Source organism: Vulpes vulpes, chromosome 6 (genome assembly GCF_048418805.1).
Source record: "Vulpes vulpes isolate BD-2025 chromosome 6, VulVul3, whole genome shotgun sequence".
Taxonomy (NCBI): Eukaryota; Metazoa; Chordata; class Mammalia; order Carnivora; family Canidae; genus Vulpes; species Vulpes vulpes.
Window position 1 is genome coordinate 102489048 of NC_132785.1, and position 14596 is coordinate 102503643.

Sequence of the window (14596 nt, forward strand, 5' to 3'; positions counted from 1 at the left end):
ACTTTATATTTATAATCTCATTTATTCCTCATTATACCCTGCATATTATAGATAAAGGAAACAGACTCCAAAAGGTTAAGTGATTATTCTAGGGCCATACAGCTATAAGTATCAGAACCAGGTTTTGAAGCCAAACATAACTCCAAAGCTCATCTTTTTTCCTTCCTGACTGCACTGTATTTTTCATGGACTATCTTCTACAAAATCCATATTTTTGCAGAATGTGATGTCTTCATTAAACTTCTTAATTTTTTAAGAGGACTTTAACCCTACCCTCTGCTCTAGCTATCACTAAAGGATGTGGCGCCTTTAAGTTGTACCAAAAAAAAAAAAAAAATCTGTGTTCACATTCCTTTTAGAGATTGGAAGTTTAAATTCTCTGTTGTCCATTTGCTCAAAAACCTACTTCTGAGAAATGTTATTTATAGGATAGTGGTGTTAAGTTGCTGGCCTTCAATGATGGATGTTATAGCAAGTAGCTGGGTGAAATTCACTATTCTCTCTGTGTTTTTAATAACAAGTCTACTTAGTATAGTACATCACATCATTTTTGAGAGGACTTGCAGTTGACATTCTTCTCAGATCCCAGGGTTTAGAAGCACTGACTCATTTTCTTTTTCTTTCCTTTTCTTTTTTTTTTTTCCTTTTCACTGACTCATTTTCTAAAAAAAAAAAAAAAATCTTATACTTGATCGTACTTTCTTCTTTACATTGGTTACTAGAAAGGTTAGAGCCAAATTTGTAGACCATGTCTAATGGACGTGAAAGAATAAGCAATATACATTTGTGCAATAATCTTATTCCTAGCATTATTTTTCTGTGTTTCTCTTTGAATTCATGTTTCTTAATTTGTAAAATTTTTTGCTTTGAATGTGTTTTCATAAGTTGCGACATATCCCTTTGGTGGTGATGAATATAAATGTACAAATAACATGTGTAAGGTCAACTGAAGCTTTCCTGACCTGATAATTAAATCACCTTCCTGCTAGGAATGTCATGTAGACACGTTGATGTTCCTCATTTGTTTTCCTCCTCTCTTTCATCTCCTTCTAATTTGTCATTTTTTATTATGGATTTCTCTCTTGATGAACGTAATAGTAGAATGTCAGTGGTTGCCTTTCATTGTTGAGTATGAACATAAAGAATTGTTTTTCTGAAAACTTGGTCTTTTTTTTAAGTTAGTCTTTTAATGTATATTTCTCCAAGTTCAATTTTTAGTAAAGGTATGCACTTAATTTTTATGGAAAACATAAAGACACTTAACTAATTTGTTGCTTTCATAAGAATAAGAAAGATATGATACAAAATATCGAAACAGAACTACCATTATAGAAGTTTTTGAGTTTACCTAGAATAGAATGCTTTTTTCAGCTTGTTCTCATGAAAGTAAAGAAATCCCTATTGCCTCATGGCCACCTCTAATTCAATGTCTGACTAGTACTTCAAATCATCTGAAACTTCACATGTAATTTTACCCCCAAATCAAGTTACCTCCACACTTTCCCCATCTCGTTTCCCACTCCATTTCTTATTTTGATGAACGGCACTGCTCTGGCTATAGCCAAACCACATACATGGCTGTCATATTACATGTCCCTATCAGCCACCCAGGTCTTTATGTTTTACCCACTCTGTAGCTTTAGAGCTGGCCCTTTTCCATTCCCATTGCTCTTTCCTGTTCTGAGAGCCTTTGCACATAGCCTTCCTAAGCAGGCATCCGTATTCTTGAAGAAATGCACAAATGAATGTTGGGATGGATTGTCTTAGTTTTACTGCTCTCTCTGGACTTCTGCCTCTCTTCTGCCTCCTCCTAATGTTGTCAGAGTGATATTCCTAAAATGCAAGTCAGATCATGTCACTCCTCTGCTTAAAACCTTCAATGGCTCCTTCCTTCAATGGCTCCTTCCAGCTTTCGGGATTAGGTTTGGTTTTGGTCCTTCCTGCTAAGTCCCCTGCATTGTGCTTATCTTACTTCCTGCCCTTTCTCTCTACTGACCACATAGTTTCATCTTGTGGCTACATGCTCCATATCCTCCTCCATGCTATTCACTTTGCAGAATGTAACTGAAGCATGACTGGGAGAATTTTACCTATTCTCTGCATTAGCTGCCTTTCTTCCTTGCTCACGTATCCCATTATGCACAGCCTCATGACACATACCCTATTAAACTGTTATCATGACTTTCTTAGAGAGGGGCCTAATCTTAACATAGGTTCTTTACTCCTAGACAGTGTCCAACATTTAGTGAATAGCTAGTAGTTATTGGCTGGCTGACTGAGCATGAAATAGAGTAAGTCTGTAGGTTGTAAACCAGTCTAATTGTTTATTTATTCAGTAACTATTTATTGGGTACTAACTGTGTGCCAGATATTGTTTGAGAGGCTTGGGATACTACAGTGAACAAAAACAGTACCTATCAGACAATTAAAAAGCAAGTACATATAAATACAGTATTGAGTAATAAGTGTCGTAAGGAAAATGAAGAGGAATGAGGAGGTCCTAGAGCATCAAGTAAGGTGTGTTTAAAGAGTAAATCTTTGAGCACAGATCTGAATGAAGTGAGACAGGAGCCCTGTGGGCATGGTGGTGGTGTTATGGGGGAGGGTGGCTGGTTCTGGGCAGAGAGAATAACATTCCTGAACATCTGTTATGTACCAGGCCTTGTTCTAGAGGCCTTGGAGATAGCAATGAAAAGGCTGTCAAACATCAGCATTGTTTGTTATTTAACTGTGCAGTCTGTTCTGTTTTGATATTTTATATCATACCTTTTTTTTGATTGTTTTGTTTTCTGAAACTGAAAAGTCCCAACATGAGAAAGTTCCTTTGTTCTTCCCAACTGCTTGTCATTTCCTACTCTTTTTTCTAGGAGGAGAACCCATAGATTTTTATCATTTAGAGGCTCCTAACACAGTAGGAGACTGATTTAGAGGACAGATCTCCAATCTCTCTATATTTAATCATGATGATCAGGGATGTGTGAGAGCATCTTAGGTATTTATGTCTTTGAGTTGACTCAGGTTATGGATGTATATAAAATTCCCTTACTGTAACTGGATTTAGATACCACTGTTTTCTTTTCCCAGACCCCTGATCCAGTCCACAACCCTCTTAGACCCTTTTGTAAGACAAGAAATCATCATTTTGACTGCTATTCTTGCTCTATCACCTGCTCAGTACATAAATTAGGTCTGCTCTATGGCAGTTTCCCATGTGTGAGCAGGGCACCCTTCCAGTTAAGTTGTAAAAATCTATGTTTAAATAAGCCCCATGCCCTTGAAGAATAGGAGGTACAGAAATGTTAAATACAAAGAGAAAAACAACAAAGAACATTCCTAAGAAAACTGTGTCAATTTGCAAATTCGTTGTCCTCTGGTGGCAGCTGACAGGTGGAATGACAACCCAACCAAATAACACTAGGGCCATTGTGATAGGAGGGAACTTAATATTGTTATTGTTCCGCTTAGATGAAATTTGTGTGAGACTATGCCAGTTCTTGTATTGAGAAAACCCAATCGGGCGGAAGAGTTTCTGGTTTCTGCCTTTAGAGCTGCTCAGCAGCTCAGAGAAACCGATTCAATCTGGAAGGTGGCAGCTCACTCGACAGGCTTCTCCTGGCGCCTTTAGGGAGAATCAAAGATAAATAAATACCACGTTTTATGAGAGGAGTATGGGGTGAGAGGGAGTGCCTGGACAGGAGTTAAAATTTCAAAGGGTGGGGGAAGTTCTTGCTGACTTTCTTCCTGATCAGATCTTGTCTCATGACCTCGTTCATGCTTGGATTAGAGCTGGCTCTTGTAAGCATGTGTGAGTTTGATAGGAAAGGAAGGAGATAGAAGTGTTTTCCAGCCACCTCAATGGTGGAGGGATAATGATCAAATACAAATTTCTGTATTAGAGAAAAATGACTTTTAAAACTATTTTACGAATCCTATTGGATGCTTATTTGCCTCTGGAACGTGTGAAACTCTGGCCTGTTTTACAGAGGTTTAATTTTGAAAGTCTGTAGTTTCTTTAGGAAAAATTTATGGTGGGCAGCCCGGGTGGTTCAGCGGTTTAGCGCCGCCTTCAGCTCAGGGCCGGATCCTGGAGACCCAGGATCGAGTCCCACGTCAGGCTCCCTGCATGGAGCCTGCCTCTCCCTCTGCCTGTGTCTCTGCCTCACTCTCTCTCTCTCTCTCTCTCTCTCTCTCTGTCATGAATAAATAAATAAAATCTTAAAAAAAAAAAAAAGTAGAAGTTTATGGAGCCTGTTCCAAGGTTGGTAAACTTACTGTAGTACTTAGCTTCTCTATTTACTGAGCATGGACACTGGCTTCTTATCTCTCTATTGGACTTTACTTATTTTTTCCTAATATTTATGAATAATTTTAATGTGAGCATGACCTACCTCAAAGGGGCTATGGATATTTAATTTGCTAAAAATAATTCATTATCTTTCATAAATTTACAGAGCTTTAGAAATCATTTGGCCCACCTGCCACTTTGTGAAGAGTAAACTGCAGAAAGAATAATTGGCTTGCTTAGGGGCATTCAGCTAGCAAAGAGAAGTGCAGGGACTCCACCCAGATCCTGCCCCCCTGTCTATTTTTTTCCTACATTGATGCGTATCTTTTGAGCTGCTTAGGGTTCAGTGTTTCATGCAATGGAGAGAACTACAGCATCTTGTTTTATTGATTTATAAAATAATTAAATGAATTGCTTGTATAATTCAGAACATCATATGAGTCAGTACGATAGTTTCAGTCTCTGTTTCCATCAAACTTTTTAGGAGAGCAACTACAAAGTCAATTACAACATTAGGTTTCAATCTGTTGTGTTTTTCTTCCTGCTGTGGAGAGTATACAGCGATTAAAAAAATAAAAGTAGCCCCAAAATAGGCAACCAGGAGGTGAAAAACAAAAGCAAAGATACTTGGTTATCAGATGCCAGTCACTGAGATTCTAGACTATTCCTCCTATGAATGTAGTGTGGGTTTCTAAGACTACTATTATAATATTTTATGTCTGTATCCCCAACCTATAGTAACTCTTCATTTTACTTTCCCCAGGGTGCAAAGTTAATTTAAAATATTAGTACCAGTTGAGGAGGGGAAGCTTTTCTAGATTTCCTTAGAGGATAGGCTGAATAAGGAAGGGTCCTTGCCCCAACTAGCATGAAGGGGAAGAAAATGTATTATTGACTTCTGACAAACAACTTTAGACAGGGAGCATGCAAATTTTTTTTAAAAAATCAATCAAATAACTCCTCAAAGGAAAGGTGCTTTTTGGTTGAAAAATACAGTTAATTACAACCGTAAAAATATAGAGAATTTTTCAGAATATTTTTTTTTTCAGAATATATTTTGTATCCCATTAGAAGCAATAGTTGGCATTTGGTACTGGTTGTCAGCACTAGTTGTCAGTGCTAGTTGTAGGTGCTAGTTGTCACTTGTCTGGCCCATCCTCTTTTTGTCTTTGTTTCAGGGACTAGAACTCACTCAGTCCCTGTTTTCAGAAGGGCTGAGGTAACCTCCTTCGGTGTGACAATAGGACTGTTTATGTTGGAGACAAATCCCAGAAGCCCAAGGTAACAACATGCGCCGAGTGCGAGAGTGTATCCGGGAGATTTTTATTTGGCATTTTTACTGCTAACAATCTACAGAAGTTTTAGTATTTAGTGCCAGGTCAGACTTAAGGGGCAGTTTCTATTTCTGTGTGATTCTGAAAGGTTTAAAAAGTCAGCGAAAATATTATATAATAGAGGATGGAGATTCAGACTTCTATAGAACCTTGCAAAGACGTGAGGGAAGGCAAACAATTGCTTGTTGGCTTTTTGTTTTTTGTTTTTTAATTAAAAGAAGTCAAAAAGCACAGTAAGTTCTATGGTTCATTGAGCAAGGCCTTTGTTCATCCAAAGTCTCTGAAACCCACACCTCTTCCCAAACCAGTACTAAATTCTTTTGTGACCAATGAGGAAAGCAGGTAAACTGAGAAACAAAGCACTTAGAAGATAGGCCTGTGGTCACATGGTGTGACCAAAACAGAATTATCTAATCTACCCACTTTATTGCATATTAAGCCAGCACTCATTCAGTAAAGTACTTTTCATCACTGCAGAGTCTTGCTGTAAACACAGTGGCTTTTGGTACCGGGCTATCTTTAGATTCCGTTGACATTTTGTCTCTGCTCACATACCAGTTGGGTGAATATTGGCCCATGTGATTTTTTTAATTGGATTACAAGGAATCCATCATATATTTCATTCACTTCTGAAGAAACTAAGAACTTGCCCTCTTGAGCTTCCGAATGAGAGATCTTTATTCATTTATTACGTAGGGTACAGGCTGGGGCCTGTTGGTTCTCTGAATTCTTTGGTGTTCAACTGAGAAAGCCAAATCCATCATTTTACTATGCTCACATGGGAGTTAGCTAAATTCATAAGGTTTGCACCTTATTTTTACTTGTTTACTTAAGACTACAGATGTGAATAGGGCTGTTGAGTCTGCCCAGGAGGCAGAACTGTTGTTTTGGATGAAACTAAATGAAATCTCCACTCTGGCAGAGTGAGAGGTTCAAACTGAGGGAGAGAATAACAGTATTCTCTGTTTAAAGTGAACAGTATTCTCTGTTTAAAGTGAACAGTATCTTCACTTTAAACTACATCTCAGGGGGTGCCTGGGTGGCTCAGTCGGTTAAGTGTCTGTCTTGAACTCAGGTCATGATCCCAGAGTCCTGAGATTGAGCCCTGTGATGGCCTCCCTGCTCAGCAGGGAGTCTGCTTCTCCCTCTGCCTGCTGTTCCCCATGCTTGTGCATTCTCTCTCTCTGTCAAATTAATAAATCTTTATATTAAAATAAACTTCAGAATTTTGTTCCCAATTCAAGAAGAATGTTCTAAGTTCTATTTGAAGATAGTAATATCTTTAGAATCATGCAATGAACAAAATACCAGAACTTCCAAGTGGTCAGTTAGGACCTGGTTAACTAACTTTAATTAACTGAGTGGCAGTTTCTTGAACTATAAAACAAAGAGATTGGTAAATGCTTCCCAGAGTTGCTTCAAGCACCTAAGTTCTCTAATTATTGTATTATAGTCATACACTGAAAATAAAATATTTAGATACATGCATAATTTTATTTTGTATTAAAGGAGATGGTTTATAGTTGACAGTAGTAAAACTGAAATTTCTTTTGTATATGTATGATTGGGTATACCTGTCTGTGCATGGAAAATTTCAGGTTATTAATAAAAAACAGTTAATAGTAGTTTCTTTGGGGAAATAGGGTAATGGGTCTGTGGAGAGGGAGAATTTTACATTCATTTTATACTTTTATTTTCTAATTTTTTTACTAAATCCATGCATTGTTTAAAAAATTTTTTTAAATGGCCTTATTATTAATTTTAAAAGGACAAAAAAGGAAGACTTTGAAATCATTACAGAATGCATACCAGGATAACAATATGTGGAATGTAATTTCAGACTCCAAATATTTTATGTAGACTTAACATATTATTTGAAATTATAAGTAGATTTTTTGCTTTTATTATAGTAAGAAAGATCTTTTAAATCCTGTCTATCAATGAGAACAGCTACTTTTGTTTGATGAAATAAGCAGCCTTTTAAAACCATAGAAGCAAGATTTAGCAATGTTAATGACAGGATTGTAGAGTTTTATTTATTTGACACTCCAAAAGATATTATTCCTTTAGCCTATCTGTGACAGTTTGTAGAATCATCTTCCTTTGATTTGCTGCTATTGGAATGAAATAGAAATGGAAACAATCGGTTTTCAAACCAATTAATTAGTAGTGATGAGTTCCAAGGTCAGAGTGTAGTCTTTCTTAACGCCATGTCTTAAATGCAAAACAGTGGCTCCCTCTTCTTATAAGATAGAACTACAGGAAATGAAAAGGCACAGTCTATTGAAACATCAGAAGGCTTTTTTAGAGGCTGCATATGGCACTGGACTTGAATTTTGGTTTAAGCATTATTTTTTGTCCTTTTGTCCTATTTTTACAGATGTTTCTATGAAGTTTTGAAAAACTCTAAAAAACCCCAAACTAGAGGTTTCTAGCCTGGCTTATTCGTAGAGTTCTTTATTTTTTTTATCCTTTCTACTTTTCTTTCTTTCTTTTTGAAACAGTGAACTTTACAGAAAATAAGGACCTAAGCAATGTTCCATTTTTGAAAAATCAGAGTACCTCCTTGGCTCTGTTAATATATTTTTATTATTATAATCAATATAATACAGACATGATAGGTTTTTAAATTTCCAGTTATTCTGGCGTATTTTCCCTTATCTGCAACAACGTTTTCTAGCCTTTCCCATATTCAAAAATAGGAAGTAAGCAAAAAGTTAATTTAAAGGAGATCTGCCACATTGGCATTGTTGAAGTTTTCCTTTGCTATTATCAGATTTGCACTACCTCTGGCTAAATTTATTTGTTCTTCCACTTTCTTCAGATTGTAGTACTGGTATAATTTAGTTTACTTATTTCACTGGAGCATTAGGTTATTTATACTAATGTTGATAATATTAATGATGATAATAACTATTGCTGTCATTTAATAAGTTCTTATTTTTGCTAGATGCTACGTCAGACATTTTGTTCATTCATTCAGCGAATTTTTGAGTAGTTTCTATGTTCCAGACATTGATCTAGGGTCTAGAGATATAGTGGTGAATGAATAAGACAAAGCCCTTAAGAAGTTTATGTTTGGTATATTGTTTCTAGTCTATATAAAGTATACAGGTAGGTATTTTCTTAATTTTATAAATGAGAAAGCTGAAACTAGAGAAGGAAAACAAATTTTCCAGCATTCTATAATCTATAAGTGACCAAGTTTTAGTTTGAACCCATCTTACTTGATTCCAGTCTGCATTCCGCTCCATTCTACTGCCTCTTGATAGATCTATACAATTTCCTTCTTCATTAAAGATCTTTATAAACATCCAAGATTGGTCTGAAGTGCTTGACTATGGATAGAATTATTTTTTATCTTGGTGCTTCAAGAAAGTTAGAAGACTAAAACCTAATACTTTTTTTTTTAATTCTTATTTATTTATGATAGTCATCACAGAGAGAGAGAGAGAAGCAGAGACATAGGCAGAGGGAGAAGCAGGCTCCATGCACCGGGAGCCCGACATGGGATTTGATCCCGGGTCTCCAGGATCGCGCCCTGGGCCAAAGGCAGGCGCCAAACCGCTGCGCCACCCAGGGATCCCTAAAACCTAATACTTTAAGCATCAAAAAGAATATAATATTTAGGATTAGTTTAAGCAAAAGAAAGTAGAATTTATACCCTGAAAACTATAAAAACATTGTTGAAAAATTAAAGAAGCTTAAATAAATGGAAAGATATCTCCTGTGTACAGATCAGAAGTCTCAATATTGTTAAGATGGAAGTACTCCCCAATGGGGGATGCCCGGTGGCTCAGCGGTTGAGCACCTGCCTTCAGCCCAGGGCGTGATGAGACCTGGGATCAAGTCCCGCATCGGGCTCCCTGCATGGAGTCTGCTTCTCCCTCTGCCTGCGTCTCTGCCTCTCTCTCTCTCTCTCTCTGTGTCTCTCATGAATAAATAAATAAAATCTTTAAAAAAAAAAAAAAAAAAGGAAGTACTCCCCAAATTGATGTACAGTTTCAACACAATCCCTGTCAAAATCCCAGCTGAACTTAAAGTTCATTGGGACCTAGGCAGCCAAAATAACCTTAAAGAATACAACAAAGTAAAAAAAAAAAAAAAAAAAAAAAAAAAAAAAAAAAAAAGAATACAGCAAAGTTTGAGGATTCAGACTTTCTAATTTCCAAACTTATTATAAAGCCACAGTAATCCAGTTAGTGTGGTGCTGATGTAGGATAGAAATATAGATAAGTGAATTAAAATTGAGAATGCAGAAGTAAATTCTTTCATTTATGGTCATTTGAATTTTGACAAACATTCTAAGACAATTAAATGGAGGAAAGGTTAGTTTCTTCAATAAATAGCTCTGAGGCAACTGGATAGCCACATGCAAAAGAATAAAATTCAACCCCTATTTTATACCATATATCAAATTGATCAGATACCTAGATGTAAGCTATAAAGCTATATGACTTAGAAGAAAACATAGGTATAAATCTTCATAACCTTGGAATCGTCACTAGTTTCTTAGGTATGACACTAAAAGCACACACACACAAAAACCAAAGTAAAAATAAATTGAACTTCATCAAAATATAAAACTTTTTTGCTTCAGAATATGCCATCGAGAAAGTAAAATGACAGCTTACAGAATAGAGGAATATAATTGCATATCTTATATCTGATGAGTCTAGTTTCCAGAAAACATAAAGAACACTTGAAAAACAATGATAGAAAGATAAGTAACTCAATTAAAAACATGAAAGATTTAAAAAAAAATATTTTATTTATTTATTCATGAGAGATACAGAGAGAGAGAGGCAGAGACAGAGACACCTGCAGAGGGAGAAGCAGGCTCCACGCAGGGAGCCCGACAGGGGACTCCATCCCAGGTCTTCAAGATCACACCTGGGCTGAAGGCGGCGCTAAACAGCTTAGCTACCAGGGCTGCCCCCAGATGAAAGATTTGAATAGATATCTTTCCAAAGACTAAATGCTGATGGTCAGTAAGCACATGAAAAGACACTCAGCAGTTTGTGAAATACACATCAAAACAAAGATGAAATACCCCTTCACACCACTAGGACAGTTATAATAAAAAAGACAATATCAAGTGTTAGTGAGGGGTAGGAACATGGAAACCCTCATACATTGCTAGTGGGAATGTAAGATATTGTAACCACTTTGGAAAACAGCTTGGCATTCCTCAAAAAGTTAAATGTAGAGTTACTCTATGACCCAGCAGTTCTGCACCTGGGTATATGCCCATGATAATTGAAAACATGTTTACACGGAAACATGCACATGAAAAGTCATAGCAGCCTTATTCATGATAACCGGAAAATGGAAACAACCCAAATATTTTATCAACTGATGTTGTTTATCAACTGATGAATGCATAAATAAATAAGGTATATCCATACGACAGAATAGTGTTTGGCAATGAAAAAGAATGAAGTACCGATAGATTGGTAACACAGATGAACATGATGTTAAGTGAGACAGGCACAAGTAGCTACATATCCTATGATTACATTTGTGTGAAATGTCCAGAATAGTCTAATCCATAGAGACAGAAAATAGATTAGTGGTTGTCAGAGTCTGGAGTGAAACAATGGGGAGTGACTAACTAATGAGTACAAAGTTTCTTTTGGGTGTAATAAAAATCTTCTGGACTTGGGTACTGATGATGGTTATACAACTCTGTGAGTGTACTAGAAAATACTGAATTGCTTAAAGGGGTAAATTTTATGGTAAGTGAGTTATATCGCAACAAAGCTGTTACATGTATTTAAAAATCTATTACTTTGGTTTTGGATTATCTGTGTTTGGGTTATTTCAGTTTGAGTAACAATGTAATCTAAACTTTAATTATCCAGGAGGACCTTTAATCTTCTTTATTTTTATGCATCTATCTACTGCCTTGCTTTCCACCAGCTAGTCTTACTACATACAGGCAAAAACTGATAGAGTAATATGATGTCATTTTTATTTATACTTCCTTCTTGGTCTTTTAAAAAAAAAACTTTAATGTTATATTAATTTTCAAACCAAGACTGGCATATTGTTGCAATTACATCATTTGGAAATATGTTTATTTTCAAGAGTATGGATTTGATTTAGAAACTGCTTTTCCTGCATTCTTTGTTATTCATGGCAATTGATGGCCACACACTTAAAATGCTCCCTGGCCAGAGCATAAGAATGTTGGGGGGTCAGAGTAGAAATGATTTATGGTTTGATAAAATGCAGGCAGGTTGAATATGACTTTTATAATGTGTCTGTGAGACCCGCTTATGGAATGAATTCATACATATCCTCTTTTTTTGTAAACATGGAATTGAAGTAGGTTTTATTTCTTGAATGTTCTGGCATGGTGCTAGTGAGAAGTGTGAGTGTCCTACCCAAAGCATTCATTATATAATAGGAAGTGAAGTTTTCCGAGAGAAGTAATGGGCTTGGAAGATCGAGAAGGTAAACTCGTTGCTGGGAGACAATTCCTTTCCACTGATATTCCCAATGCATTTTCCTAGGGAGTGCCTGGTGCTCCTTTGCTGTAGTTGCTAGACAATATTCCCTCTTATTCAGGGTGATTGGATAAAGAAACCAGTTATTTGGGGCCTGGAATAGAGACAGCAAGGAGCCATGGTTCTGAATGTGGTGTCTGGCTCAGGCGTACTTGCTAGTGATGGCAGGATGGGCTGGACAGAAAAGAGTGGGTGGCAGTATTTGATAATACAAGACAGTGGCATCACCACTTTCATTGCTGGTCTTCTCTTTTAAAATAGGTTATGTTTTAGCCTCTTGTCAAGTTGAATGTTAAGTATCCCTGTAGCCATTGCCTGCCAAGTATTGGCATACGTGGAAAGAATTCTATTAACATGGCTTCAGTTCCAGCCACATTTGAATTGTTAATTTTAATCAAGTCTTTGCTACATTGGTCCTACTTACCAGCAACCTTCCCTTTGCCTCTTAGTCTTTGTGCCCAGTTCAAGTGATAGCAAGCTCTAAATTTAGCTTCTTTTAATCCCTGCCTAACCTTATAGTTGTTGGTTTCAACAGCTCCCTAGGGTGATGGAATATATTATTTTAAAATTTATTTTCCATTCTTTAAAGCAGTTTTGAACCTAGATTAACAGGTGATCTATTTTGTTTAAAGTAGAATAGATTGTTCAGCTTTTATTTATTTATTTAAAAGATCATATTTATTTATTCATGAGAGACAGAGAGAGAGAGGCAGAGACACACAGGCAGAGGGAAAAGCAGGCTCCCCATGGGGAGCCTGATGTGGGACTCAATCCCTGGACCCTGGGATCATGCCCTGAGCCAAAGGTAAATGCTCAACCACTGAACCACCCAGGTATCCCAGATATTTCAGCTTTTAAAGGCAGCAGGAGTGGGTACGTTAAATAATGACCATTTGTTCACTTGAATTTCTAAAAAAAGAAAGTTTTATGCTAGAGAAACATTTGAATTATCATAGTATCTTAGAGTTAAATTGAAATTTCAGCTATCATCCTCTCTCTCCTTCTAACAGAATGCTTTAGCTAAAAACATCCGCAGAAAATAACAATTTAAATAATTTAAAAAACTCTTAAAGAGTTAACTCATACCAAAGTATACCAGTTTTCATTATCAAGGAAATTATGTTTTAAAATTTGTAAAATTATTTCCTTTAGCAAGGTTAATTCAGTTTTCTCAGTTATTTTTTCCTATTTATTAGGTAGATGTTATATTCACTCTCAATTTGAAGCAAGTCATTCTTCTCTACTCTCAATATTTCTCCCCCAAATATGGAAAAGTCTCTTGGACAAGTGACTTCATAGTCACCTTTGAGTTCTATCTCCCTGGAGTTCAAGTTGTGCTTGAACTGAACAGAGAAGTCTGAGTTTTATTACCTGGAGAGATGCCGAGACTGAAGTCCTATTAATAGATTCCCTGATTCTGCTGAAGTTCATAATGAGACGTTTGCCATTTCCAAGGAGAAACTGGGAAAGTAAAGCTTAGCATGTCTTCTGTGATAGGTGGAAGTTTAAGATAGGGGCCAAGCCGTACAAGGGATTACAAGCCGGTTCTCTGAAGCACCGTGTGGCATTCAAGATCCTGGTGGACTCGAAACTCAGAATGTTACAAGGAGCATGCTTGCAGTGAAGGATGAGGTGGAGGATGAGGAGATTCCTAACTGGGCCAGAAAAAAATAGGAAGGTCCTCACACTATCCATAATCCCTTCTTACTGTTATGACTTAGGCAAAAGTACAAAACTGAATTTCCTTCCTTTCTCATGCCTGTCTCAGGTTTGTTTCCTATGGGGCATAGAGGAAAAGGAGGGCAGGGAGCAAAGTGGTGTCACTTGTTTTAGTTCTTTTTTAAGGTCTTTGGGTGCCAAACTCTTTATTGATGGTCAGTTTAGATTTTCATGAGCAAAAGTTGGAATAATGATTATTCCCACTTTCTGAACACAAGAATTGTACCAAGCATGTTATATTGTTTTATTTAATCTATACAACACTATATTAGCATTTTTCTGTAAATCAATACATAAAGCATTTAGAATATTGCCCAAAATGTAGTAAGAGTTCAATAAATGTTGTGGTTAACCCCTGTTTTGGAGACAAGAGAACCATGTCTTAGAGCAGCATTGGTAGAATTTGAATCATGTGTATGAAACTCTAAAGTCTATGCCCTAAATTATTGTGCCCTGATGTGTCTCTCTTTTTCAAGAACTCAGCTTTTTTAACACAAATCTTCCCTGTTATTTCCCTGTAAAAGTACTCTAGGATCATACTTGTATTGTTAATTCTATATCCTAACTCATTCCAGTTTGTGAGTCCTATATCCTTCCACACACACACACACACCCCTTGCATTTATCCCTAGGGAAGTTCATTCTTCAAATTATCAAGGTCTGGACCAAATTTATTTAGTGAGAATGTAGAATTTTTCTTACAAGATTTTAAAAGGACAAGTAGAATAATTACACAAAAGGATCTG

The 14596-nt window shown here is 36.6% G+C and overlaps 1 protein-coding gene across 5 annotated transcripts in view; it reads left to right on the plus strand.

The window, feature by feature from the left end:
* The window catches only part of RAD51B (RAD51 paralog B), a 717101-nt gene that overhangs the window by 213700 nt on the left and 488805 nt on the right, over nt 1–14596 (plus strand). The gene's annotated exons all lie outside the window — the stretch shown is intronic.